The sequence below is a fragment of the Xenopus laevis genome, chromosome 8L (assembly GCF_017654675.1).
Source record: "Xenopus laevis strain J_2021 chromosome 8L, Xenopus_laevis_v10.1, whole genome shotgun sequence".
Classification (NCBI taxonomy): Eukaryota; Metazoa; Chordata; class Amphibia; order Anura; family Pipidae; genus Xenopus; species Xenopus laevis.
In genome coordinates, this window is record NC_054385.1 from 31,511,868 (window position 1) to 31,537,783 (window position 25,916).

Consider the following 25,916-nt stretch of genomic DNA (forward strand, 5'->3'; position numbering starts at 1 on the left):
TAAGTTGCGGGTTGGTGAATGGGCGGAAGGGTTTGTTTGGGTGGAAGCGAGTGGTTTACGCTATGCTGAGAGTCTGAATTCACTTCTGCCGAGACCTTTAAACTTTCCCTACAGTACATGGTGATACGCGCACACCAAGAAAACTGAGCGGCTATATTCCGGGGTGCCAAATGAGAAGCACATTAAGAGAACAGTGCGGGTAGAACCAGGAAGTGTATCATTTTAAGTACATCTAGGGCACTGTGCGGGTGAAGTCCTCTGTGCTTTGTCATTTAGTACTATAAACGAGCGGGTGGAATCAGCGGTGCTTCATTGCAAGCACACTAATTGTACAAAAATGACTGGACCTTTTGAAAAGTAAGTTGTCCAAAAAAATCCTGATATAGGTATTTTTTATTGATAATGTTCATACATTTGTCTTTATCAGGAATATGCAGATAAGAAGCAGAAGAAAAGAGCAGGGGATGGAATTGAGATCAGAAGACAGAGGAAGACAAGACATTTCCCTGGGACACTCTCATGGTAAGTATTATGGCTTTGGTCGTACAGAACAGGTTCAGACTTAGTCCGGCAGTGAGTGTTACATCTAAGAACATGTCAGTTGAGATGACTTCCGGATCATAGAACTTCTGATTTCTTAAGAAATTGCAGGTGAAACAACACAGATAATGGGGCAATTGCAGCTTTCCTGCAGCCCCACGTGCAATATTGTATTTATAATAAGTGTAACATAGTAAGTTAGGTTGAAAAAAGACACTTCCATCAAGTTCAAACTTTTAACTCTATTTTAACCTGCCTAACTGCTAGCTGATCCAGAGGAAGGCAAAACATCCCATTTGAAACCTCTCCAATTTGCCTCAGAGGGGGAAAAAATTCCTCCCTGACTCCAAAAACAGTCCCTGGATCAACTTGTACTATGAGCTAACTTCCATAACCCTGTATTCCCTTTCTAAACACCATCCAACCGCTTCTTAAAGCTATCTAATGTATCGTGCCGCATTTGAAATCACGGGGCCCCGTACAACAACATTTTCTTGTCCCCTCCCTCACTGGCGCCCAAGCCCCACCCCAGATCCCGCCCACTCCATCCAAGCCCCACTCCATCCCGCCCAAAGACCACACAGACATCAGCGCTAAAAAAGTAAACCCCCCCAGACAAGTTATATATAAAAAATAAAAAAAACATTGGTGTCAGGGCCCCCCTTATAAGTTAAAAAAAAATTGGGGCCCCAAAAAATATTTTTTTTAAAATATTGATGCCAGGGCCCCCCTTACAGGTTAAAAAAAATTGGAGCCCCAAAGAATATTTTTTTTAAAACATTGGTGCCAGGGCCCCCCTTACAAGTTAAAAAAAATTGGGGCCCCAAAATATTTTTTAAAAAAAAACATTGGTAGCAGGGGCCTATAGAATAATAAAATAATACATTGGTGGCCAGGGGATTAAAAAAAAAACACAAATTGGTGTTCAGTAGAATTGAACTTGTGGCTTCAGGACTTCGTCTCCTTTTGTGACTTTGGGTCTTTTCGCCGCTTCAGGACTTCGGCTTAGGCTATTTTTGTAGCTTCAGGTCTTTTCGCCACTTCTGCTGTTTTTGTGGCTTCGGGTCCTTTCGCTGTTCGGCTTTTCGGCACTTCCACATTTCCGCCGTTTGGGATAGCCGCACAGCTTTGGCGCTCGCTTCACTCTCCTCCCATGATTCAATTTTCTCTGTTTCCTCTCTCATTCTTTCTCTTCCAAATTCTTTCCCTGAATACTCCATAAAACTATCATGAAAAAAAAGATGAGGGGAATGAAATGTTACTGGGGAATAGTGTGTATAGTAAAGACAAAGTCTATCAAGTCCAACCCCTCCAAATGAAAACCCAGCATCCATACACACACCCCTCCCTACTTTCACATAAATTCTATATACCCATATCTATACTAACTATAGAGCTTAGTATTACAATAGCCTTTGATATTATGTCTGTCCAAGAAATCATCCAAGCCATTCTTAAAGGCATTAACTGAATCAGCCATCACAACATCACCCGGCAGTGCATTCCACAACCTCACTGTCCTGACTGTGAAGAACCCCCTACGTTGCTTCAAGTAAAAGTTCTTTTCTTCTAGTCTGAAGGGGCGGCCTCTGGTGCGGTGATCCACTTTATGGGTAAAAAGATCCCCTGCTATTTGTCTATAAAGTCCTCTAATGTACATACAGCAAGATGGTCTTATAAAAGAGACTGTAACTGTGGGATAGGGTGTATAGTAAGTCAAGATGACCTTATTGGTAGTGAGTAGAACGATGGGATAGTGTGTGTAGTAAGGCAAGATGTTCTCAGGAATAGGGGAATGTTTTTCTCCATATATATATATATATAATTTTCTGTTCCGTACTCTGGGATTTTGCTAAAGTTCCACTCACGCTGCTTCCCTTGTGTTAACAGGATTTGAGTTGCAAATTTTTACTAGTGACTTGATATACAGTGTTGTAACTGGAATGGGTCAAGCCAAGAGCAATAATTAAGTGATGTATAGGACGTATTATGGGACAGATCTTGTGTAATCAGTGGTGTAACTAGACCCCTTGGGGCCCTGGTACAGAATTTACAACTGCCCCCCCCCCACACACACACACACACAATGGGCTGGAACATTGGGATCAACTATCATTTTTACCGGCCAGGCCGGTAAAATACCGGCCAGGTGGCAACCCTAGATGTTGGGACCCTGTGAATCTGAAACTCAGGCAAAATGCTTCTCTACCCTACTATGAAACTACTGGATGCATATCATTTTGTGTGTACTTTGTGTGCACATCCTTGCCCAAAAGCAAAAGATGCCCCAGTAGCTCCCCATCTTCTTTTTTGCTGATTCACTGCACATGCTCTGTGCTGCTGTCACTTACTGAGCTTAGGGACCCTCTCAAAATATACAGTACACATAGAATAGAAATGTCACAATATAAAGCTGATTAATAATTAATACAGATAATTACTACATGGCAGCACAGAAACGAGTGTAACTAGCACCAGAATTAAATTACAGGCCAACCTCATTTTCTGCTTGATAATTTGCGACAACCCCTAAGCTTAGCTTCTCAACAGCTGCTCAGAGCCCACTGAGCATGTGATTGTCACAGACACTTTCCAAAATGGTGACCCCCTGTGACAAGTTTGAAGTCCTGGATCATTGCTGCTATTGAGAAGTTGAAACTTTAGGCTGGTGCAATAAGTTCATTAAATGAAACATGGCATTTTTAGCCATATTCATTTTTAGGATTTATTTATCCTTTAAAGCCAATGCTAATTGCATTAGTGCCGGGCAAACTGGAAGGGTGGCCTATTTAAAAAACAGAACCATCTCCCCATAATATTTTGCTTACAAACTAGGTCAGACGTTTGTATGCTAAATAATGAGTTGCAGACACTGAATTTGCCTGCAGCTTCAAAATTCTAATATTCTAACAATTCTAAAAGGCTTTTTGGGCTCTCATACAAGAACATTTAGGGGCAAATTCATCAAGGGTCGAATATCGAGGGTTAATTAACCCTCGATATTTGACTGGGGAATGAAAATCCTTCGAATATCAAAGTCGCAGGATTTTGTGCAAATACTTCGAACGTTTTGAACGATCGAAGGATTAAATCCTTCGAAACAAACGATTCGAAGGATTTTAATCCAACGATCGAAGGATTATCCTTTGACCAAAAAAAGTTAGGCAAGCCTATGGGGACCTTCCCCATAGGCTAACATTGGGTTCGTTAGCTTTTAGGTGGCGAACTAGGGGGTCGAAGTTTTTTCCTAAAGAGACAGTACTTCGACTATCGAATAGTTGAACGATTTTTAGTTCGAATCCTTCGATTCAAAGTCGTAGTTGATGGTCGAAGTAGCCCATTCAATGGTCGAAGTAGCCAAAAAAAACACTTTGAAATTCAAAGTATTCTTTCTTCTATTCCTTCACTCGAAGTTAATGAATTGGCCCCTTAGATGGGAGTTTTCTTTATGAGGCATAAGCATTGTATGGCTTATTTTAATTAACTTGAAATACACCAACGTATAGTGTTTGAGGTATTGTGCCCAGCTTGTGTGTGATGTTGACGTGTTGTCTTAATTTGTTAGTAATCCATATTATTGTAAAGCTTCAAAACCTGCTGTCTGGTTTCACCTCTCCCAATTACTTGCATAAAACTCCATTGTAAGATCAACGGCCCCCAAGATCTATAGAATCGTATTGGTTAGGGAAAGAAGGGATAAAAGGAGCCAAAGAGCCCTACTCTGGAATGTTTCTATACAGTAGGTGCATATGCTTTTATCTGCCATAATTTAAAATCATAGGAACATATGATTGAATTGATGAATATGAGTTGCTGCATGGAAAATTTTTGCAGCCAAAAGCCACCCAATAATAATTAGCGAAGGCAACACTATGACATAGCAAAAGGCTCTACTTCAGTTTTAATACTACTAATGGGTGGGTCTAGAAAAACTCAACCCGCAGCCAGCTTCCTCCCTCCATTTATAGGCCCACCCTACTGATGACATCACAAAAGAGGCAGGACAGGCGCAAGCCTATAAAACCAAATTCGGAAGCCAGCAGTCTATGGTCGCGGGCGGGGAGAGCAGGCAGAAAAGCCCAAACCCACCCGTGACCAGAAAGAGGAGCAGCAAGGTTGGCCCGAACCCACCTGACCCCTGGGTATCGGCCCACCCCGCACATCACTAATTGGTGATTAAAGGAAAACTATACTCTCTCCAACAATCTTATTCTCTATAAAAATATAATGTATAAAAGCTTCATCTCAATAAACCTTTTCATAGAAATAGACCTTTTAGTAGTATGTACCATTAGGTATTCCTAAATAAAAAATGTTAAGGGCTGCCCCTGGGATTGTACAGTGCACACAAACTAACCAAGGGCAAACATACATGTTATGTGACATGAGCCAGTTAAAGGTTGTTCGCTTTTGAGTTAACTTTTAGTATGATGTAGAGAGTAATATTGTGAGACAATTTGTAATTGGGTTTCATTTTTTATTATTTGTGGTGATTGAGTTATTTAGCTTTTTATTCAGCAGCTCTCCAGTTTGTAATGTCAGCTATCTGTTTGCTAGGCCCAAATTACCCTAGAAACCATGCAATGATTTAAATAAGAGACTGGAATATGAATAGGAGAGGCCTGAATAGAAAGATGAGTAATAAAAAATGTGTAGCTTTACAGAGCGTTTTTCGATAGGGTCAGTGACCCCCATTTGAAAGCTGCAAAGAGTCAGAAGAAATGATTAAAAATCTATACAAATTAAATAGCGAAGACCAATTAAAAAGTTTCTTAGAACTGACCATTCTATAACATACTTAAAGTTAACTTAAAGGTGAAGCACCCCATTAATACACAAAGTTCTGTCTTTTACTTCCACACTTCTTCCTGTGTTTCTGGTCAGGTGATCTCTGAGGCAGCACAGAGATTATCATAACATGGGGGCGCAAGGGAAAAGATGTAAAAGGGCAATATTTACTGATATCTATGTTCCATTTTGGTAAGATTTTTTAAGAAGCCATTTAATATGGTATTAACTCTCTGTTGGTTAAGGATTCATTCTGGAGGTATGGTTTTCCTTTAAGTCTGCCAAAAAAATATTTATACATTAAACCCAACCGGATGATTTTGCCACCAATATGGATTCACAGTGCTTAGTTACCATCAAGTATTGACCATCACTCTGTCTGTAGGTCCTTTGGGCATCAGTTTTGAGTGACTGATATTTGGTGGGTGATGACCTTCACTACACTTGACACTATACCAGGGGCAGCATGGTGGGTAGCACTTCTGTCTTTCAGCACTGGAGTCTTGAGTTCACTTCTGGCCTGGGCACTATCTACAAAGCATTTGCAAATTCTCCCTGGGTTTGCATGGGTTTCCTCCAAGTGGTTTCCATCCACACTTTAAAAACGTTAAATGGCTTCTGATTAAATTGAATTAAGGGGCAGATTTATTAAAGGAGAACTAAACCCCTTCGGCGCTAAAATCCCTCCCCTGTGTTGCCCCCCTCCCTCCTGGCCTACCTCCCCCGGGCAAAGTTGCTACTTACCCCTCAACGCAGGTCCTGTCCACGGAGTTCACAGGCGCCATCTTCTCCCGTGCGGTCTTCTTCCTGGATTGCCCGGCGTTTGGCGGCGCATGCGCAGTAGGAGTACTTTCTGGTTTAGCTCTACTGCACATTCTTGAAAGTCATGAAGTTTTCCGAAAAAAGAAATCGGAAAACTTTGTGGCTTTCGGCGTATGTGTATATATATATATTCTTTATAAAGCTGTGTAGAATATATGTTGTGTTCTATAAATACCAGGAAATAAATAAATACCATAGAAAGCAAGAATCCATCTCCTCCAGTATATCCAGCATTCTGATGGCACAGAATCAGTCCATGAGTGCCCTACTTTGTCAAACACCTATACTAGATGTAATGAGTAGCAGTTGCAGAAATAGACTGAACGACCTCTAGCAGAAAATAATGCCAAAGGTAGTCAGGATATTCTGCATTTCCTACAAAGTATTACATCTCATCTGGATTCCAACCTCAACAGAATGAATCCCGGACATTTGTTTAATCTGTAATTAAAGTTTAAGTTGGGCAAACATTCTAGACAAACATTTTAAAATAATTTCTAGTTTCGTACACACCCAATTTCCAAACCCCTCTGTGATGCCGTGAGGTGAGAGTCGAGTCTCATGGAGGCAGGGTGCCAGGCATTAAGCTGCTGCGTGCACTAGTCTCTTCACAAAAAGAAACTTTTGCTGTACCCTCCCCTCTCCTCTTGCGAATCATTGTCCCGCCTCCTATCCTAATCCTAGCTCTCCATTGGGCAGAAGAGCCGCACTTGTGGGAGGGGAGTTGCTCTCTCTCTGCCTCTGTTTACTAGCAAAGCTGCCAGAGAGAGGGGAGGGCAGGGTAGGGCCCGGAAACCAGGCATAAAATTAAAGCCAAACACTTAGCGCAGGAGCAGCTGTTGGTGAGAGTGGAGACAGAGACTCCTGACACTTACTGGCAGTGGCAGCCGCAGGAAGCCGCGGAAACCGTGGAGACTGCGATGACGCTTTCCTCCGATTTACTGGCTCTCTGCTGCTCTTGGACTTGGTTGCGGGCGGCGGCGGGCCCCATCGGGGGTGCAGGGGCTCAGGCCCTGGCACCGTCGCACCCTTTGCACCCCCACTAGTTCCGCCACTGTGTGTAATGTGCCTCTAAAGTAGTGAGATTATGTAAGGCAGGGGTTTGATGCAGATCACTGGATCTAACTCACCTCCCTTACCCCTAAAGTGACACAATGGGATGGAGTTACTAAAGAAATCTCCTCTAATCCCATGTCTGATGATGCCGGATAATCTTGTACCCACCGCTGTGACTAATAAACTCCAGTGAGCAATGCCTCTAATCCCTTCCCACTGCTCCGGCCCTTTTTACCCACATTTTAATGATATTCCACTACTTAGTGGGTCGATACCGAATGTAATTGTCAAGTCAGGGTCTAGAATTACGCCTAAAGATTTCTTTGGTCCTTTTCACATGTGTGTTTTTTTTCTTCAAGTATGACATGTTTTATGTTCTCTGCCTAATTTATCCTTTTAAAAGCTGTAGCCCCATTCTTTTCTTAACTGTCACTTCAGCGCCATCTAGTGTCCATTTCCCTTTACTCCTGAATGATGTGATTTAATGGAACCTTTGCTCTAGCGCCATCTTGTGTTCACTTTTTTCCCTGCAGTTTATGGAATGAATTGAGGCGCGGCACAGTCCGGAACTGATCAGTGTAAGGGAGCCGGTTAGTACTTAAATACTTTTGGGTTTGTCATTCCTTTTCAGAATTTTTACAGAATATATGCTAATACCTCACTATTTAATCCTAGACAATCTTCCCTGGTCGTTTGTCTGGGAGATGCTTGACTTTTCACTATTACTATGGTGCAAGAACAAACATATTAGTACAATACCTGCCTCATTGAATGAGGATATATTATTGTAAATCTGTTTTCTACTTTACTTATATTTCTATGTTTATCTGCTTTATTTTCATGTTTTTTATTTTGGTTCTGTTTTGCTTTATTTACAGATATCCCGGTGGTGGATTTAAAGTTTTTAGGAGGGGCACAGGTAACGGCCAAAGGGTGACAAAGCCGCCGAGGAGAATGAAGAAATTGCCAAGGAGGAAAAAGACAGAAGGTAAGTTCCATCGAACACCATTTTTTAAAACTCCGGGCCACTAATGTTTGTTTTTATAACCCGTAATGGGGGCTCAAACCACCAATGATTTTATTTACTTTTATGAGGGTCCTGTCCACCAATGTTTTTTTTACTTGTAGGGGGGACACTGGCTAGCAATGTTTCTTTTTTTTATTGGGTGGGGAGGTAGCCTGGCCACCAATGGGTTTTTACCCAGTGTTTTAATATCAACTGAAGCCCTCTGGTGGCTGGAGGTAAAACACACCACATTACTCTTTTAGCACTTATGTCTGTGGCCTTTTTAGTGTGGTGTGGTGCAAGTGTGCCCTGTAAAATTTTTTGTATGGGGCCCTGTAATTTCTGATGGTGGCCCTGACCATTACATTTATCTCTGTCTGTCTGAGGATGAATACAACCGAATTTATTTTTCTGTAAAATGACCTGTTTGCGTTTGAAATGCTTCCGGAATCAGCCATACAAATTGTCTATATGATGTGTTGCTTGTGCCCATTTTTTCCTTAATCATACTGTTTTTTACCAGTGTATAGATTTCCTCCAACTTTATTGATTTACTATGTATGTTTCATACATGATCATCAAGGCTGGATATACGCTTTGGTTCATGAATTAAAAATGTAAAAGCTCTTAAATGAGAGTAAAGGTAGGGCTCCATACTACTAAATTAGCAGGTCCCTCTTCCCCCAGGGGGCCCCAATTATAAGCTCACTGGTTACCGTGGTTCCCTGGTCAAGTAAAATGAAGCCTCATTAAATAAAAGCCACACTTATACATCGTTATGCCCCATAATCTCAAAATCCTGTCCATGTTCCACCTGACCCTCCCCCAACTTTTAAAAAGTAATAGTATAGATAAAGGAACCATATATTTCTTTCTCTAAATCAGTTTGAGGGACACAGGGACAGTGGGGTATATCTAGTACCACTAGGAGACAGGACACAACAATAAGATAAGAACTGGCTCCTCCTCCACTAGCTATACCCCCAGCAGGCAGAACTTAGCTCAGTTTAAATTGTGTCATCAGGAGGTTAGGACTTCAGTTTTTCTGCTAGTCAGTTACCTGACGCATTGGGGATGGCATAGTCCTTTACACTGAGTAAAGGATCTTTATTGGCATTCCCCACTGTGGGATTATGTCTCCGGGGTCTTCTAAGTGCTTAGCACAGACCAACCAGCCACAATTATATCTCCATTTCCCTGACAGGAGGAGAACGGGCTGGCCGGCAGACAAGAGGAGAGTGGTTACCCCTGCAGGTATCATTTTTTCTCCGAGGGGTCCCCTTCCGCAATTCCCATCCTCCAAGACTCCTCACCCCTACTAGCCTTGCAGCTTATGCACATGGGGTTTTTTCCCTGCAGGCACACAGGCTCTGTCACAGAGGGTAATACAAGTCTGTGCAAGCCTGGGAAAGTAGGAGACAGTCTAGCAGACGTTACCTGAGCCTGCTGTTCTCCCGGTTCACATGCCCGGCATGATAGGAGGGACAAGGCAAAGTGGAGTGGTGCCGGTTTAACCTTGGCACCATTTCTCCTCACACTGCCGGCCTCCATTTTGCAGCGCATTCTCCTACCAGCCTGAGCCTTGGCAGGATGCCTGAGCACCACACTATTTAGGTAGGTGGTCAACGCAGATAACAAGCACTAAGTGGAGCCGCCATTTTGCAGTGCATTCTCCTAGATGAGCGCCATTCCTGTTCGCAGCACTGCACTCGCATGGGTGCGGTTGCCAAGGCAACGGGTCCCTGACTCGCCGCATTTAGAGACGAGCTGTAACACAGCAGGGGCTCCGTCGCACTCAAAAGCTGCAGACAAGACAACCTCAGCACAATGCCCCCCACGACCATGAACAATGCCAATCGGAGGGATATTAAGCCACTTTGCCGACAGGTGGAGCACACTCGTTCGAGACGATTCGTTCAAGAAAACGTACTACATTCCAGAGGGTCATTTCCAGCCTTCTCCTTGCAGAGGTATTCACCTCAGTACCTCAGGGAGAGCCTTTCAAGGAATACTACTCAAATTTCTCCATAGTACCCCAAAAAGAACGGGTCAGTCCGCCCCATTCTAGACCTCAAGAAATTGAACAACCTCGTTTGCTCACACATATCGAAGAGTCCCTCCGGTTGGTTTTCCCATCGTCGTCCACAGGGCAATTCCTGGTTTCCCCCCACATAAGGGTTGCGTACCTTAGAGTCCTGCGCGGGTCCATTTTTTGGGACCCGTACCCGACCCGTACCCGCAACCCGGACCCGCAACCCGCATTCTTACCCGCTTGGACCCGCTACCCGACCCGCAAGTACCTTATCCGCAACCCGGACCCGCGACCCGCTGACCATCAAGAATCAGGAAGTGCTGTCATTAGAAACCGGAAGTGACATCATCAGAAGTCGATATGATAAGGAAAAAAGAAGTAAAACAGGAAGTACATTCATTGTAAACCGGAAGTGACGTCATCGGGACACGGCGTGACCAGAAAAAGGTGCAAATATCGTTAATGAGAAGATCCGCGGCCCGACCCAGGACCTGCACACCCTCAGAATCACCGCCCCGCGGGTATACCCGCACCTGGAACTTCTCAGCACAACCCGCCAGGTACCGCAGGTTTTTGCGGGTAACCCGCGGGTACCCGACCCGCTGCAGGACTCTAGCGTACCTACAGGTTACCGTTTTCCCTCTGCATTGCAGATTCTTGAGATTTACCTTCCAGACTCGTCACTACCAATTCACAAGTCTTCTCCTCAGCCTATCATCTGCCCAACTATATTCTTCAAGATCATGGCCGCAGTCACATCGGTTATCCGCAATGTTTGAATTCCATCTCTCCACACTTGGACGACCTGCTTATCAAGACGCCTTTCCTTCCGGAGGCCCAACGGTCGCTGAACAGGATCAAGTCTTCCAAAACGCGCAGCCAATCCATAGTACCATACGGCCTTAATGATTGAGTGGCTCTTGAGACCCAAATCCTGACGCAAGAAGGATTCTCTAAGGTGGTGGCAAACACAATGTACGCCACCACAAAACCATTTTTAACCAGAGACTATCACAGAGTCTGGTCCACTTAAATCCAATGGCGTACTCGACGCAAGGCAAGATTCAGGTTCTGTCCATTCCCAACATATTTAAAATAAATAGAAAACCTACAGGAAGGTCTTGCTATGAGGTTGTCTCAAGTCTCAAAATTCAGCGCTTCAGTCCTCTTCCAGAAACGCCTAGCCCTACTGCCTTTTGTCAAAACACTCATGCACGGGCAAATGGTCCCCCCCATATGAGCACCAGTCCTTCCCTGGGACCTCACATTACTATTAGGCGTACTCCAACGCCCGCCCTTGAGCCACTACGCTCCCTGTCCCTTCAATGGCTCACTTGGAACACAGTTTTATCCTGGTAATCGATTCAGCGAGGTGTGTTTCAGAATTCAGCACTCTATCATGCAATCCGCTCTACCTGTCTTTCACCAAGACAGGGCGATCCTTCGCACAGGTCCATCCTTTTTGGCCAAAGGTCGTTTCGGAATTCCTCCGAAATCTAGAAATAATCATTCCGGCACTAGTCAGTTTGAAGGAGGCGGAACTGCACACCTCTGACCCTGTTCGGCTTCTAAAATCCTACCTGCACAGGGTTTGCTACATGTGCAAGTCCGAATCACTACTAATTCTTCCTTCTGGGCCACACCAGGGTGTTCCGGCCATCAGATCGACCATCTTCCCCTGGATCAAATAAGCTATTCAGAGAGCCCATACGGCAAAGGGCCAATCCCTGCCAGTCAAGCTTATTGCTCACTCCACAAGGGGGTGAGCCAGTCCTAGGCGTTCAAAAAACAGGCATTAGCAGAGCAGCTGTGCAAACCAGCAATGTGTTTCTCCGCTCACTCAATTCCAAATTCTACCTTTTGATACCCTTGCGGCTTCTGACACTCGCCTCGGCAAAAGAGTGCTTCTAGCTGTAGTGGTTACTTCTACATAGGCCTCATTATCCCACCCGGGATTCTAGGGGACAGCTTTGGTATGTCCCCACTGTCCCTTTGTACTCACCGTTAAATCTCTTTCTCTTCAGTCACTTGGGGGACACAGGGCTTCCCCCCCTGGATTGAAGCTCTCGCTTCCGTCAGATATGATAACATGGATTAAAGGTTCCTTTTTTGTAGTTTGTTAGAATGAATTATATTCCTGTTGACTTTAGTACAAACTGAGCTAAGCTCCACCTGCTGAGGGTATAGCCAGCGGAGGAGGAGCCAGTTCTTATCTTTATTGTTGTGTCCTGTCTCTTAGTGGTACTAGATATACCCCACTGTCCCTGTGTCCCCCAAATGACTGAAAAAAAAAAGAGATTTAATGGTGAATACACAAAATCTCCTTATATATTTCAAAGATGTTCCAGGTAAATAAAATAAGATCATTACCATTTCCAGACATTCTTGGAATGTTTTATACATGGATTTGTCTGCAAAACATGTATAAAACGTGAGATATGGCGCAGTACAGTCACAGCCTATGGAACAAATTTGCTTCCTGGTAAAACAACAATACTAGACTACAAGTAATAACTGCTCTGTAAAGCAGTGTGTGAAATATGGATAATAATAATAGCAAATGACAATGCTTAAACGAATGCACGCCACCTTCCCCCCGCCCTCCGCCGTTCGCTGACGAGCGAGTCAATTTAAAGAAAATAAAAGCATCGGGATGTGGATTTCAACGTTATAGAGAAACAGATCTGCTTCCTCTTCAGTTACTACACTGTTCCCATGTTTTCTAATAAGCCGTCCTTTTATTGTGTATGAAATGTGTTATTTCTTCTCATTTTCTTATTTGCTCTCCCAGGGTAATCTATTGGGAGTGTGTCGGGGGCTGAGACAACGTCTAGGGATCAATGTTTTCACTGCATGTAGGAGACGCAAGGTAAGTAAATCACGTAATGTGCTTTTCTGTTTTGCAGACTCATGTAATCTCACCCTTCCACCCCCTCATGTACCTACCCTCTCACTGACACAACCACACACACACTCCTGCCCACCAGTGTGTACATGGCACAATGTTCTACAGGGTAGAGGCTGTAACTGTGGGATAGTGTGTATAGTGAGGCAAGATGTTCTTCGTAACTGTGAAATAATGTTCACCATAGGGAAGATAGTTTTATGAGAAGAGACTGTGGAATAGAGTGTATAGTAAGGCAAGATTGTCTCCGCAATTCATCAGAATTTGAACTTTATATAGGTAACTGTAATTTCCCTGGAAAAAGCAATGTGTTCAATATACACATAACATTTTTTAATTTTAATTTGCAATTGACCACTAGCAAACAATTTAGTTTTCTAGAATAGAAGTGACAATGAGCAAGACAGAAAGACTGGAATATAATCACAAACACACTTTATATTATCACTAATTCTGGTTACAATTCTTACAGGTATATGCACTGATTATTACTGCCCACATACACAGAATGATAACAGGAAGTGTATGGTAGAGAATAATAGAAATGAAGCTGCAGAGATGCCCTTCCCCACATATGCCTATTGGGCGTGTAGATATTGCTTCAAGAATTTGGCTAGTTGTCCATATAATAACCATCCCCAAGGATTAGGAATTGTGTCCACCAAAGAACCCTACATTATGGCGAACTGTAAAACAGAAGCACTGGATTACTCCTGCCATAGTCAATAAGGGAAAGCTTTTTAATGTCCAAATATGCTTAGAAAACGAGAGATGTTTTCTCACCGTCTAAAGGTGTTCACTACCTCCTTATTTCTTGCTCCACTCTAATCTCTTTACCAGTAAAAGCAGACGTTTCGCTTCAGATTACAAGTTAGGAACTCTTTTAGAATGGAGTGGGTTTTTTTTACAGTGAGGATGTAAAATCTTATTTATGAGCTATTGTCCTGTCTGGTACAAAAGAGTGGAACTTATATAGTGTGAAAATATGAAAGCGCTATAATTATTTATATTGTGTAGGGATGCACTAAATCCACAATTTTAGGATTCAGCAAATCCTTTGTGAAAGATTGTACTGAAACCCAAACTGAATTCATATCCTAATTTGCATATGTATATTAGGGGAAAGGGGGAAGGAGAATCACACGTGCAGCGCCTGGTTAAGAAATTTTTGAATTCCATGTTTGTGTGACGAAAAGTCAGCCAGGCACTTGAATTTGGCCAAATCCGAATTAGAATCCTGCTGAAAAAGGCCGAAAACCAAACCAAATCCTGGATTCAGTACATCCCTAATATTGTGCAGTTTTCATCCAGGGAAAGGTGCAGTTGCCATTTTGGGCTCAAAAACGTATGTTTGGGGGGGGGGGGTTCTGGTAAACTGGAGACCTCATCTCTCTGGATCAACTACATGATAAATGGGAATAACATGAGTGAAGGATTAAACATTATAAGCATGTGTTTCCTCCTCAACTATTATGTTTATGTTCCCTTCCCTGACTCGGGCTGTCACTTTCTTGCTGGCCCATCAAACTGTGCCAGTAGAAGACCCTTTAGAGAGAACACTTACTTAAAGAAATGCTTGTTTCATCAATCCAAAATGTTTTCTCTCTGAATTCATTTCTATGGGATCTGTAGAACCGTATTTATAAGTGGTTGCATTTGATACGCCTAGGGTCGGACTGGGCCAGCGGGACACCAGGAAAAAACCTGATGGGCCGACAGCCCTTATGGACCCGCCGACCCAGACCTGTTATTGGCTGTGCCCCCCCACCTCCCTCGCTGTCCCTGGTTGCAGCCACGAGCAGGAAAAAGGTAGGCCACTGGAGGGCCGGAGGGGGTTAATGCTGAAGCCAGTCTTTCCTAAGATACTAGGGATGCACCAAATGCAGGATTCGGTTTGATGCAGATGCAGAGCTTTATTTTCATTCCCATAATCAGTTACTTGGGGAGAGGGATGAGTTAAGAAAAAGTACATTTTGATACAGGCCTGTAATATTTGTCTGTAATGTCTGTTTGGGGTGCATTCCTTTATTTCCAAAAAAAATATTTATCCTTCACTTGCATCTATTATGGACATTATGGACATTTTTTAACATATGAATGGCAGAAAATATAAACCTTACTGTGGGTAAAGGGAGAATGATATATACAGATGCTGCGCTCACCAGACAGGAACTTCCAATTCCCAGCTTGCCAAAGGTACTTCCAACGCACCAGAATTGAGATGTTTGACTATGAGGAAGGAAAACAAAGGAATTAATGTGAATGTGCCCTGGTGTGTTGGTCGTTGGTCGCAAGTGGAGGATATCAGTAGGTGCCATCTTGTTCACAAACAGCACAGGCAAGTAAAGGTTGCCATAGATGCAAAGATCCGATCGTTTGGCAACATCGCCAAACGAGCGGATCTTTCCCCGATATGCCATTAACAAACATGGCTATATCGGGTGTAATCTGATTGTTCGGCCGTATGGCCGAACGATCTAATTTGATGTGGCGTGTGCTCCGGCGGGATCGGTCGGGTCAAAATCAAACCTGACCAAATGACCGATCTCTGCCAGACGAAAGTTGTCGGCACACGCCACACACGATCTGAAAATCGTACGAATCCTGGATTCTTACAATAGGATCTGTGTGTCTATGGCCACCTTAGGTCCTGCCATTGCTTGAATGAGAAGTGCAAGATACGTGTCCTGGTGTATTTGTCCTCATGTATGCTTGTGTAAACATTTGAATGATTCAGAGAATGAATATGACAATATATAAGTAAGGTCAAAGTTTTTATCAGGCACCATGAATTAGCTGACACACTTGGTTGTCTTTTTGGTGGAGTGTAATCAGTGGCGTAACTAAAGAGGAAGCAGGGGGGCCCGAGGGACAGGGGGCCCCAGACTGTGGGATCTGGTTCCTTTATAGTAAAGAATGTTTTCCCCTTTCCACCTCTAATTTGCATATGCGGATTCGGTTTAGTATTCAGCCGAATCTTTGGCAAAGGATTTGGGGGTTCGGCCAAATCCAAAATAGTGGATTCGGTGCATGCCTAATTTACATCGTCGAATATGAAGCTGAGGCCTATAGAAACAACAGTGTTTTGATCTATATATCCAGCATGGGCAGTGAGGCAGCGGATCACTGTCAGGTTAGGGATGGACATTGCTGAGTTACTATTCAGAACAGGGACAACGTACGTTCTGATGAGTATTACACCCCAGATCCATTGCCCAATAACAGGAGCTTAAGCGAGTTCTTGGTATTTGTATGTATTGTGCTGTAATTATGCAGGGTTGGTTGGAAGGAGGCACATAGACATCCATCATCTTACTCTCTAACTACTCCTTAGCTTGCTTGATAATCAAACATGCAAGTTAGGTAGTGCCAGTGTGTGCAGGGTGCTAGTAAAGACAGGGCTGTTTTGCAGCTGCCAGCACCAGGGCCTTTGTAAATAAGACCCCCCAGCAAGATCAAGCTTTTTGCCATATGGGCCAGATACTTGCCAGTCTTCTGTGTAATCAATAGTCTGATGTTTGCAATGGCCAAGCACTGCACCCACCTACCTCACACTAGAGATAAAGATGAATCTCGTGCACTGGAATATCCATATGTCAGGTGTAGAGTCTGGCATGATTAAAATATTTAAGTCCAACACAGCACTTTCCCCTATCTCCCTTCTGCAGGGGGGCCCGACACACTCGCGTTATGCCACAGCTTCTATGCTAGTGTTTGTCCTCTCTTTGCTTTCACTATTGAAGCTGAAGGGAAGTGCCTGAGATACTCACTCAAGGTGATAGTAGTGCCGAAGTGGCAAATAGCTGTACCCCACTGGTCCCACCTCACTGGGTGCAGAAGAGCAGGTGGAGGGGCAGGTAGGCAGTGCTGTCTGTAGGGAGCTCTTATATATCAGGTCCTTTAATCATATACTAAAAAATTCATTAGGAAGAAGTACTAATCCTGATACATAATACATACATAATGTGTGTAATGTATGGTTATGTTATGATAATAATAATATAATCAAAGCATTAACTGCACTATAAAGGCAGTGTGCTGTTGGCCATCACTCTAGTGTCTCTCAGACTGATTCCAACATCTCTAGTCTCAATAAAACAGCTGATTGAGACTCGACTGGACCCTTCGCTGCCTGTAGCAAAATACAGCATACATAGATATATTTAGTCATTTTTGCTTTGCCAGAATCTGCTCTTTCTAATAATGTGTAGTTTTCTAGGGTAAACCTACTGTTAGTGTAATGTTTGACCTTGAAATCAGACATATGGAGTTTTGTGCAGCGGTGTTTTGGAATTTTAGTAGTTAACTGCTTGGAGTTTTGATCTATACAGTGAGAAATATACATAAAATGATAATATTTGGTACTGACGTTTTGAGGAGAAATTGAACTTTCCAAATATGCTGTGTTTCGTACATAAAATAAATTATGTCTGATCTATGTGATTGTATTATGTGAAACATAATATTTTTATTTCAAATCGGCCTGCAGTGAAAGGGTTAAAGCAATTACCATTTCCCCCTTCCCCTAGATGGCAGTGTAGAGATGGGTTAGATTAGACATTAGCTGTATATATAGTGTTTGGCCACTAGAGGGAGTAGTGAGACACACAGGAGGTTCTAAGAGGGTGGAGTTTAGAAGAATATGAAAGGAGACAAGTCACAGGGGCAGATGTGCATCAGAGGAGGAACATCTATTGAAGAAGCCACTTTGCAGGAGAACCACAGCCAGGACCCAAGTAAGTAGGAAGTGTGAGGGCTGGTTAGCATAGGATTAGTTTTCTTATAGTCACTGCTCAGCCTTTTAGAGGGGAATGTGGTGACAGGTCCCCTTAGCATTAGGGCTGCGTAAGCATGGTGGTTTTATTCAATGTTATTGATTTAGTGGGGTTGCACATTAATTATGGTAGATTTGGAAACCTTAAGCAGCCCCACAAAAAAACACTGTTTTTTTTTATTAACAATTTTCATTCATTTGTCTTTATCAGGAAAATGCCAGTAAGAAGCAAAAGAAAAGAGATAAAGCAGAAGGGATGGAATTGAGATCATAATACAGAAGAAGACAAGACATTTCCCGGGACACTCTCATGGTAAGTATTATGGCTTTTGTTGGTACAAAACATGTTCAGGCTTTGCCCAATAAGACAATTTCTGGTAGTGGGCTATAGAAGTAATTCATAGATAAGGGTTGAGAATGCTTTTTTATTATACTATACAGCAGATAGACAGCAGCCAGATATGCATTTATTTGACAGGCAGTGTCAGAACTGGGGGGAACTGGGACCCACTGGCATGTCCTCGTAATTAGTTTCATTATATTTCCAACCCTTGGCTCTACATTGTCCTTTCAGACCCAACTTCTTTCTCTCCGCTGCCTGAGGAAGCTTGTTGCCCCCCCTCGTGTGCTCATCTTTTTGCAACAGAGGGAGTCAAGGGGGAGGTTCACGATGTTGGCGGAGGGGTTCAGGGCCAATGTGCTCTCTGCGCTTGTATTTAGATTTTTTTTTTTATCTTGGTAACTAATAGTATTTGAGAGATAAGATACTTCAAGGTGAAAACTTTGAGGGGATTTTTGGAAATGTAACCAAATATAAAAACTTAGGAAAGGTTTGTGGCTTGATGCTTTGGAGTAGAATGAACAGCATATCTACAGTTATTGGGATTCAGTGGAATGTGTACTTTTACTTACTATACAGCAGATAGACAGCAGACAGATATTCATTTATTTGACAGGCAGTGTCAGAACTGGGGGAACTGGGACCCACTGGCATGTCCTCGTTATTAGTTTCATTATATTTCTAACCGTTGGCTCTACATTGTCCTTTCAGACTTTACAGCTTTCTCTTGCTAATGAGGGGAGATTGTGGCCCCTCCGCTGCCTGAGGAAGTTTGCTGCCCCCCCTCGTGTACTCATCTTTTTGCAACAGAGGGAGTCAAGGGGAAGGTCCACAATGTTCACGGAGGGTTCCAGGGTTAATGCGCTCTCTGCAGTAGTATTTAGGGTTTTTTTTTTTTATCTTGATAACTAATAGTATTTGAGAGATAAGATACTTGAAGGTGAAAGGTTTGAGGGGAATTTTGGAAATGTAACCAAATCCAAAAATGTATGAAAGGTTTGCCTCTTGGTGCTTTGGAGTAGAAAGGCATGCATACCCAATTGGGATCCAATGGAATGTGTACTTACCAAAAATATATGTTTTTTGAGGGTTAATGTAGCCTTTTCTACCTTTGCCTCTCAAAAGAGATCTGTAGTTGATTTTGCAGTATCTGGAATGACAGAACTGTCTTCATTTTGGGGCCCTCATATGCCACAGAGTCAGCCTATATCAGTGGTACAAGGATATCTAATAGGAATAATTTCATAAAAATATTATCTGTAGGTGTATAGAACTGACTCTTTGCTGTGACAGCGGTGCCACCAACCAGTGTGTCAATCAATAGGAGCTGCAGCCACAGAGTGCTGTCCATGGTACTGAATGGAGAAGGCAGTTTAAGCTTCCCTCAATGGCTGCATTAGTTATTGCAGTATATGTACAATAAGTCACATGTTAGATATGTACTTACTATAGCAAATGTGTTTTATCCACACAGGAATCCCACCCGAACCCTCCCACCCACACAGAAGTTGCATTCTGATTGGCCGACCAGGTTGTTCTCTCTCCTTTATAATAAGCACAAGGCACTGATTATTACGCAGCACATGAAGCCCATTGTTTGTGTTTTTCTGCCCAACTCCCTGCACCTGTGGCACACAGAGCTGGAGAATATTCCGGTTTGACCAATTGTGTTTGTGCAATGAAAAGAAACACCCGCTTTGTTTCTAATCATAGAATGTAATAGAATGCAGGGAACCTGCCTGCCCCTCTACCCACGTAGGGAACCTGCCCACCCCTTTACCCACACAGGGAACCTGCCCACCCTTTTACCAACGCAGGGAACCCCCCTACCCCTTTACACGCGCTGGCAACATGCCTGTCCCTTTACCCACCCATGGATCCTGCCTGACTTTGACAAAGCTTGTGCACAAGCGAGTGAAAAGGCACATCAGGTGATACAAATTTTTAAACTATTAGGCAGGGAGATGGTCCATTTAGCTTGCGGGTCGCTGAATGGATGGAAGGGTTGGTTTGGGTGGAAGCGAGTGGTTTACACTACGCTAAGAGTCTGAATTCACTTCTGCTGAGGCTTTTAAACTTTCCCCTACAGTACTTGGTGATACGCGCACACCAAGGAAACTGAGCGGCTATATTCCGGGGTGCCGAATGAGAAGCACATTAAGAGAACAGTGCTGGTAGAACCCGGAAGTGTATCATTTTAAGTACATCTAGGGCACTGTGCGGGTGAAGTCCTCTGTGCTTTATCATTTAGTACTATAAATGAATGATGCGGGTGGAATCAGCGGTGCTTAATTGCAAGCACACTAAGAGATGTGTGGGTGTTGGTTTCCATCCCTATAACACTGACCACCTGAGTCGCATTGGCCCCACTGTCCCTGGAGATCGCTCTGCAACAGGAGGGATGGCTGCTAGAAGTCGCCACTCATTGCTCAGTGTTCTGCCGGGGCTGGTTCTGGACATTCTACTCGCCTCCAGGTTTATCCTGCCCAGAGTGGCCGAGCTGCAGAGAGCCAGCCGGAGGAGAGCGGGTGCGAAAGGGGGGTCTGTCAGGTGGGCAGGCTGTGAGCTGCATTAAGTAGTGATTACAAAGGGGTAATAGGTTGGCAGCAGCAGCTTCACAACGACATGTTGACACATCAGCATCACATCACTGACACATTTCCTGCCGCTGCCAAAGTCGCATTGCTTCTAGTTTTGGCAGAAGGCGGGTTAGGGGCAAGATGTGTCCCTATCGCCGTTTTTGAGTATACAAGAAGCAGTGTTTTCAAACAGTATTTTTTTAATAAAACATTAATATTAATAAACTTTATTCATGGTAGTTCTATTATTAGTGTGGGTAGAATTATACATGTAATTGCCACCGTAACATATTTCTCTGAGTTCTGGGGTATTTATACATGTAATTGTCACCGTACCATTCCTCTCTGTCTTCTGGGGGTATTTATACATGTAATTGCCTCCGTACCATCTTTCTCTGAGTTCTGGGGTATTTATACATGTAATTGTCACCGTACCATTCCTCTCTGTCTTCTGGGGGTATTTATACATGTAATTGCCACCGTACCATCTTGCTCGGAGTCCTGGGGTATTTATACATGTAATTGCCACCGTACCATCTTTCTCTGAGTTCTGGGTTATTTATACATGTAATTGCCACCGTAACATCTTTCTCTGAGTTCTGGGGTATTTATACATGTAATTGCCACCGTACCATCTTGCTCGGAGTTCTGGGGGTATTTATACATGTAATTGCCACCGTACCATCTTGCTCGGAGTTCTGGGTTATTTATACATGTAATTGCCACCGTAACATCTTTCTCTGAGTTCTGGGGGTATTTATACATGTAATTGCCACCGTACCATTCTGCTCTGAGTTCTGGGGGTATTTATACATGTAATTGCCACCGTACCATCTTTCTCTGAGTTCTGGGGTATTTATACATGTAATTGCCACCGTACCATCTTTCTCTGAGTTCTGGGGTATTTATACATGTAATTGAGACCGTACCATCTTGCTCTGAGTTGTGGGGGTATTTATACATGTAATTGCCACCGTACCATCTTGCACAATGCCTTGTAAGGCTATATGTTTATTGCTACTTTTTTTTTTTTATTCAGGCTCTCTGCAAATCAATTTATATTTGCTACTGTAATGTGGACCCTAGCAAACAGACTGCTCAATCTGCAAACTGGAGAGCTGCTGAATAAAAGGCTAAATAATAAAAAACATTGCAAAGTTTCTCAAAATATCCCTCTCTGCACCATATTAAAGTTAATGTAAAGGGTAATGACCCCTTTAATGCTGCACTGATTAACCCTTGCCATTAGCACAGTTAAAATGTATTTCAGACTCTCATGCTTAGATCGTTTGAGAACAGGTATGGGACCTGTTATCCAGAATGCTCAGGACCTAGGGGTTTAAGGATAACAGATCTTTCAGTAATTTGGCTCTTCATACCTTAAGTCTACTAGAAAATCATGTAAACGTTAAATAAACCCAATGATCTGGTTTTGCTTCCAATAAGTATTACTTTCATCTTAGTTGGGATCAAGTACAAGGTACTGTTTTATTATTACAGAGACAAAGGAAAATAATTTTTAAAAAGTTGGATTATTTGATTATAATGGATCCTATAGGAGACAACCTTTCTGTAATTCAGAGCTTTTGAAGGGAAGTGCCTGAGATCCTCACTCAAGGTGATAGTAGTGCCGAAGTGGCAAATAGCTGTTCCCCACTGGTCCCACCTCACTGGGTGCAGAAGAGCAGGTGGCGGAGCAGGTAGGCAGTGCTGCCTGTAGGGAGCTCTTATATATCAGGTCCTTTAGTCATATACTAAGAAATTCATTAGGAAGAAGTAATCCTGATACATAATACATACATACTGTAATACATACATGCCAACCTCTCGAGTCCCAATGAAACAGCTGATTGAGACTCGACTGGACCCCTCGCTCCCTGTACATGGTATTAGCAAAATACAGCATTGCATTCCCCTTGTTCTGATAATAGGGCAAGATGGTCTCTTGGATTGTTGCTGTAACTGTGGGATAGTGTTTAGTAAGACAGGACGGTCTCCGGGATTGTTGCTTTTTCTTCGGGATAGTGTTTAGTAGGGTAAGATGGTCTCCGGGATTGTTGCTGTATCTGTGGGATAATGTTTAGTAAGGCAAGATCGTCTCAGGGATTGATACTGTTACTGTGGGATAGTATTTAGTTACGCAAGATGATCTCCAGGATTATTGCTGTGACTGTGGGGTAGTGTATAATAAGGCAAGATGGTCTCCAGGATTGTTGCTGTTACTGTGGGATAGTTTTTAGTAAGGCAAGATTATCTCCGGGATTGTTGCTGTTACTGTGGGATAGTTTTTAGTAAGGCAAGACGGTGTCTGCGATTGTTGCTGTTTTTGTGGAACAACCTAGCAACCGGTTAGTGTACTTGCCGTCCAAATAATGTCCCAGTGTCTATTCACATGCTCAGCGACGCACTGTGACACACGAACATACACGCACACGTCAATATACGCACGCAACCACTAATGACCAAGACCCGACTATTCCCCTGCAGGATTGCATTGAAATATACCCCAAATCACCAGGGCGGTAAGTAGACTTACAGGTTGCTCGTATGGGGTGTCTACATTTTGAGGCCCCTATATGCAGTATACTTACATAAACCCATACACATTGGCCATAAAACTGTTCAGTGGAATCCTGGCATTCATAGAGTGTTTTACCTTGGTAACCAATGATATGTGGCATATATGATACTGTAGACTAGAATCTTTGAGCTAATTTTTCAAAAAATTCACTAGTTTCTACAAAAAAATTATAATTTTAGAAAAGAATTGCAACTTGGTAGTTTGGAGTACATAGTATATACCCGCCCTCCCTTACCCCGTGCCCGCCACACCAGACTTCCGGGTTGCTTTTATAGACCCGCGCCGACCCGAGCATGTGCAGCGTCTATAAAAGACGAAGTCGAAGCCGGCATTTGACAGTGGCGGGTAGGGAGAACAGAGGGTAAACCCGTGGGTATCGGGCCGGCCCGCACATCACTAGTACATAGATATATGTTATTATTATTTGCCAGAATCTGCTCCTTCTAATAATGTGTAGTTTTCTAGGGTAAACCTACAGTTAGTTGAATGTTTGGCCTTGAAATCAAACTTATGGAGTTTTGGGCAGCAGTGCTTTGGAATTTTAGTAGTGAACTGCTTGGAGTTTTAATCTATACAAGTGAGAAATATTCATTAAATTATATTATTTGGTATTGGCGTGTTGAGGAGAAATTGAACTTTCCAAATATACTGTGTCTCGTACATAAAATAAATTATGTGTCTGATGTGTGTGATTGTATTATGTGAAACATGATTTTTTTATTTCAAATCAGCCATATCGGCCTGCAGTGAAAGGGTTAAATCTGTAATTACAGATTTAATTACCATTTTCTTCCTCTAGATGGCAGTGTAGAGATGGGTTAGATTAGACATTAGCTGTATATATAGTGTTTGGCCACTAGAGGGAGTAGTGAGACACATAGGAGGTTCTAAGAGGGTGGAGTTTAGAAGAATATGAAAGGAGACAAGTCACAGGGGCAGATGTGCATCAGAGGAGGAACATCTATTGAAGAAGCCACTTTGCAGGAGAACCACAGCCAGGACCCAAGTAAGTAGGAAGTGTGAGCCCTGTTTAGCATAGGATTAGTTTTCTTATAGTCACTGCTCAGCCCTTTAGAGGGGAATGTGGTGACAGGTCCCTTAGCATTAAGGCTGCGTAAGCATGGTTGTTTTATTCAATGTTATTGAATTAGTTGGATTGCACATTAATTATGGTAGATTTGGAAATCTTAAGTAGCCCCAAAAAAAAAACCCTGTTTTTTTAATTAACGATTTTCATTCATTTGTCTTTATCAGGAAAATGCCAGTAAGAAGCAGAAGAAAAGAGATAAAGCAGAAGGGATGGAATTGAGATCATAATACAGAAGAAGACAAGACATTTCCCGGGACACTCTCATGGTAAGTATTATGGCTTTTGTTGGTACAGAACATGCTCAGGCTTTGCCCAATAAGACAATTTCTGGTAGTGGGCTATAGAAGTAATTCATAGATAAGGGTTGAGAAGGTTTTTTTTATTATATTATACAGCAGATAGACAGCAGCCAGATATGCATTTATTTGACAGGCAGTGTCAGAACTGGGGGAACTGGGACCCACTGGCATGTCCTCGTTATTAGTTTCATTATATTTCCAACCCTTGGCTCTACATTGTCCTTTCAGACCCAACTTCTTTCTCTCCGCTGCCTGAGGAAGCTTGCTGCCCCCCCTCGTGTGCTCATCTTTTTGCAACAGAGGGAGTCAAGGGGGAGGTCCACAATGTTGGTAGAAGGGTTCAGGGCCAATGTGCTCTCTGCGCTTGTATTTAGTTTTTTTTTATCTTGGTAACTAATAGTATTTGAGAGATAAGATACTTCAAGGTGAAAACGTTGAGGGGATTTTTGGAGATGTAACCAAATATAAAAACTTAGGAAAGGTTTGCAGCTTGATGCTTTGGAGTAGAAAGACGAGCATATCTACAGTTATTGGGATTCAGTGGAATGTGTACTTTCCAAAAATATATGTTTTTTGGTGTTAATGTAGCCTTTTCTACCTTTGCCCCTCAAAAGAAATCTGTAAATGTGTTGATTTTGCAGTATCTGGAATGACAGAACTGATAGCTCAAATGGGGTGTCTTCATTTCAGGGCCCCCATATGCCACATACTTAGATAAACCAATATGTATACATGTCCGACCACATAGTCAGCCCATATCATTGGTACAAGGATATCTAATAAGAATAATGTTATAAAAATGTTATCTGTAGGTGTATAGAACTGACTCTTTGCTGTGACAGCGGTGCCACCAACCAGTGTGTTAATCAATAGGAGCTGCAGCCACAGAGTGCTGTCCATGGTACTGAATGGAAAAGGCAGTTTAAGCTTCCCTCAATGGCTGCATTAGTTATTGCAGTATATGTACCATAAGTCACATGTTAGATATGTACTTACTATAGCAAATGTGTTTTATCCACACAGGGAACCCGCCCGCCCACCCCTTTACCCACACAGAAGTTGCATTCTCATTGGCTGACAGGGTTGTTCTCTCTCCTTTATAAT

General features: G+C 42.9%; 1 long non-coding RNA gene across 4 annotated transcripts in view; it reads left to right on the forward strand.

The window, feature by feature from the left end:
• The first annotated feature begins 462 nt into the window (after positions 1-462).
• Positions 463-25,916, forward strand: part of LOC121396986 — a 52,248-nt gene continuing 26,794 nt past the window's right edge. Inside the window, exons 1-7 of one of the 4 annotated variants that reach the window (XR_005963294.1) lie at positions 463-522; positions 7,740-7,796; positions 8,085-8,194; positions 13,036-13,113; positions 14,819-14,958; positions 18,135-18,236; positions 24,678-24,779. This is a non-coding gene — a long non-coding RNA (uncharacterized LOC121396986). The remainder of the gene's footprint in view (positions 523-7,739; positions 7,797-8,084; positions 8,195-13,035; positions 13,114-14,818; positions 14,959-18,134; positions 18,237-24,677; positions 24,780-25,916) is intronic. The other 3 variants (XR_005963297.1, XR_005963295.1, XR_005963296.1) reach the window with 3 other exon arrangements.